This window comes from Medicago truncatula, chromosome 6, assembly GCF_003473485.1.
Source record: "Medicago truncatula cultivar Jemalong A17 chromosome 6, MtrunA17r5.0-ANR, whole genome shotgun sequence".
NCBI classification, from domain to species: Eukaryota; Viridiplantae; Streptophyta; class Magnoliopsida; order Fabales; family Fabaceae; genus Medicago; species Medicago truncatula.
In genome coordinates, this window is record NC_053047.1 from 23,088,093 (window position 1) to 23,092,770 (window position 4,678).

General features: G+C 32.2%; 1 pseudogene; it reads left to right on the forward strand.

Moving 5' to 3' along the window:
* The first annotated feature begins 894 nt into the window (after positions 1 to 894).
* LOC25481276 (F-box/kelch-repeat protein At3g06240-like) lies at positions 895 to 3,056 on the forward strand (annotated as a pseudogene).
* The last annotated feature ends 1,622 nt before the right edge of the window (positions 3,057 to 4,678 follow it).

Consider the following 4,678-nt stretch of genomic DNA (forward strand, 5'->3'; position numbering starts at 1 on the left):
CTGTGCGGCGTTATTTGTCTTTCTTGTTTCGTTCAGGCATTTGATCGGTTTAGATTGTCAGATCAACTTCGATCAACTGAAAATCCAATCAACAACTTCGGCGTCATCCACATTGCAGATCCGGAGACATAGTATTGTGGAGACTTGAATATGGATGTTGTGAGCTTGTTGACATATTCATCCGGTGTGAGACTTGAATAAGGTGTGTGCTATTGATTAATTTAATGACTCTCAATTATTGTTCATGGTGGTCCATCGGTGAGGGACTTAATTGAACCCTCACCCTAGAACCCACCTAGATATACATAAAAAAATTAAAACATACACATAACTTGATTTAAAAACAAAGACTAAAAGTGGAGACGGAAAAATGGACAAACTTTAGCATTAAAATTCTAAGAGAAGCATTAGAGAATTAAAACAAAAAGTTAAAGAATTAAACCAACTTAAGTGAGAAATAGTAAAATTCACTTGCTATTTCTCCTCCAAAGTTGTTACTCCCTCCATTAAGGACGGATGAATTAAGATCCTTTTTATTAGGCACTAGTTTTTTTTTTTTTTTCTTCCTGTTTTGTTCTGTTTTGTTGTTCCTTTTACTTGCTTTGTAACAAAAAAAAGGATGAGTCAGTCTTGTAACAAAAACTAAATAAAAATTGACGAGTCTGTCATTCTCAACTAGTAAACCTTCACAGTTCCGATCTTTCTTTACCAACGCACAATTCTTCAATTTGTACCCAAGGTACTTTCCTCTTTTTCTCTCATCACTTTTCCGATTTTATTTTTCAATAATTCTCGTTTGGCCTGTATGGTAACTAAATCAAATATGAATCTCTTTTTTTGGGTTTTGATTTACTTATTTTGTTTATGTTCCTTTTTGAAATTTGGTGTAGAGCCATGAAAAGAAAAGAGGGTTCAATTACCCCTATTAGGGCTAGCCGAAGATGCAATAAAGCAAAAGGGAAAGTTGAGGAGGCAGAAAGTCATGAATGTTGTTATTTTGATATTCTTCCATCCCACCTCACCACTCACATTTTTCTTCAACTTCCCATCAAGTCTCTTCTCATTTGTAAATGTGTGTGCAAAATTTGGAAAGCAATGATTTCAGAACCACATTTTGCTAAATTACACTTTGAGCGATCACCGATTAGTCTCATGATTCGAACAAGATACTATAGACGAGTGTCAAGAACCCTATACCTTCTTGAATGCGATCCTAAAAAGTTTGAGATTGGAAGCAACAATCATGTGAAGCTTGAGCCTATATTCAGGCTTACTCTTCGTGGTGATGTCAAATCACTTAGGATGAAGTATAAATCTAAGCACCCTTATATTGCTTGCAATAGAGATCGCGATAATTTTAGTATTGTGAATTCCTGTAATGGCTTGCTATGTTTGTCTCAACCAACTACCGGAAACCCTTTAGTGATCTGCAACCCATTCATGGGGGAGTTCATAAGACTTCCTGAAGCTAATACGGTTCGTATGCCACATGACACGGTTCGTGTAATAGGACAAGAAGCTGGTTTTGGTTTCTATCCTACGACTAATGAATATAAAGTGATACATATTTGGAGAAGAAGTGTTATACGTGTCAATTCCTCCTCGGACGTAGAGCATGTGTTCCTTGTCGAGATACACACACTCGGAACATCAACATGGAGAAATATCAATGTGGATCCTCAAATTTCATTTTCATGTCTTATGAATCCCACTTGTGTGAATGGTGCACTTCATTGGATCAGATTTGAGGGAAAGGAAACGTCTATTGTGTTTTTGTTTTGACAGTGAGAGGTTGCAATCATTTCCCTCTCCCCCAGTTGCATTTGGCAGTCATGTCCAGGACCAAATTGATAAATATGACTTTTTACCTAGTAACATACATATTAGCATGGGAGAATTAAAGGGATTTCTTTACATTTGTGACTCAAACTCCTTAAAATATGTTACAATGTGGGTTATGAATGAATATGGCATTGGTGAATCATGGACTAAGGTTTACCACATTAATACTTTGTACAATCCTTTAGCGTGGCGTCATCCTTTGTATTTTCCGGTAAAACACTTTGAAGAGGGTGCTGCTGTATTGTTACATCATTCATATGATCGTTTTACTTACTATGGCCTAATGAATATCGAGTCAAGTTTTTTCGAATTCATGGGGATTCTAAAGGATATTTTGAAGTAATTCCACATATTCCAAGTCTAATCTCATTGAAGGATGCCGTGAAAGGAGACAATATTGAGGTGTTGAATATCCACTCAAGGTAAGAATCTAATTTATAACTTAATTTTTCTTATTTGGCAACTGAATTTGATTGGACGCTCCCATAAAAACATAGTAATTAATTTTAATTATCAAACGTGTATTCAATGGGATTATATTTGAATTTGCTTTTTTTTTTTTTTGAGTAAAACTCAATCATTTGCTTTTACAACTGATTTATATGTATAGGGGTTTGCTAGGATACACACACTAGTTTTTATTAAGGTGTGTTTTAGCAAAGATATAACTAAAAAGTTGTTAAATACACCTTAAGGTGAATGTTGCTAAAACACACCTTCTAAAAAATAAGTGGATGTATGTTAGCAACTCCTATAAGCATTTGCTAAATACACCCACTTATTTTTTAGAAGGTGTGTTTGAGCAAGTTATAACTAAAAAGTAGTTAAATACACCTTAAGGTGTAACTTGCTAAAACACTCCTACATAAAAACTATATATATATATATATATATATATATATATATATATATATATATGGTGGTTATTTATGTTATAATTTTACTTATCTAATAACTACTTCCTTTAATCACATCTTGGCACCGACAATTAATGGAAATAAATTTATGTGGGGACAATTTTTAGTTATTAACTGCATGTAAATTTCTTTCAATCTTGATGTAGGAGGAAATATTACTTAGTCATCGTTCCCTAATACTGTTTTCTATTATATAGGTGTGGAAAGTTTAAATTGCGTGAAGAAAAAATAGTTATCACGTTGTCTCAACAAATTTTGAGACTTGACAAACACGGATTCTTCATTACCTTATGTTGACTTGATAAATATATATTCCTCTTCATCCGACGGTGAAGGATTTGATGAAGAATGTGTTTCGCAATAAGAGTATGTTTGTTTTCGCATTTATGGGTATTTCGGTGATTCAATTTTGATATTTAGATTTTAGAGTGCCCTTATTTTGGTGATGATCTTAGAGATATTCTTCTAGAATAAATTACAAAATGTAAGATCCTGGTATTTTATCTGATTTTTATTCTAAATTATTTTATCTTAACTTGACATTAAAATAGTTGACTTTCTGATTTATTGATTTATAATATTATTTTGTATTTTCTTTGGAATTATATAGCCAAAATCCATTATACTAATTATTAAATAGTGTACCTTATAACTATTTAAGCCTATTATTATGATAAACAAATATGACTTGGTCTTCATTCAATTGCTTTGCTTTATGTACTAGTAGTTACCATATTAAAGCATTACTTGAGTAGAGTTGGCTTTCATTTTTTTTTAATGTGTGCACATGTAACAATTCCTCTTAGTTTTTATCTTATGTCATTATTAAATTAATTAAATGTAATGAATGAGTCAATATTATAGAACAAGAAATGGGGCACATACAAACAATAGATAACCAGTGTACAAAGCAAGAAAAAACTGAAGAAAAAGAAACGTGTACTTAGAAAAACAATGTAACCTCTTTTCCTAGTACATGGCTAGTTTCACTTCCCACCTCATAAGCATAGTGTCACTCTTTTAGGAAGGGAGTTAGTGGATAAATATCTGAATCACTATTAACAATCACTACTCACTCAGAGAGAGAGATTGCACCATGTTGTGATAAATAGAAGAAAGGGTTAGAAGGACAGTTTGTAAAGTAAGAGGAAAATATCGAAGCAAATAAACGTGCTAACCCAATCCAATCCAAGTAAGAATATTTTTCTGTCTTATATTCTCTCTCTCATTATTAGTTTGTTTTTAGGAATCAATTTATGTTTTTGAAAATTAAAGAATGATAATATATAGAGTATATACAGATTGTTTTTTTAGAAATATTAAATGCAATTTTGAGTTAAACATAGAATTGAAGTAACTTTTTACAAATTTATTTGAATTGAAATAGTATATCTTAATTTTCTATTCAATGGTTAGAATATGTTTGAATATAGCTCCTTGTACCGTGGGTGTTTGACAGAACTAGTTTTTAAGTTCATAGCCTAGTTTGAAAATTATTAGAGGATTGATAGCTTTCTGTTTGTTAAAAATAAATTATGAGCACCGAATTTATATTAGTGGCTATGCAGGATATAAATCGTTGATATAAGAACCGTAACTCTTGATTGGATTTAGAATTTGAAAACAACACCTTATCTCTACATCTGTGCTAATTTTCAATTTAAAAAAAAAACTGTTCATCATTTTCACTAAGAATTTCATAAGTTAATGTCTCAAAATTTAGGTTGTTACACTTGATATCAGAGCAGTTCGATCTAGTTCGAACTGTGGGATTGTAGGTAGTTGAGTGAGCCTTTTAGTGTTGGTCATGTCCTCTGAAGTCTTCAAGAGATGTTTTGTGTTTCTATACACCACTCGAACCTTGTTAGTATGTTTCATTATTGAAACATTGTGCTCTTTAAGCATAAATGCGTAAATCT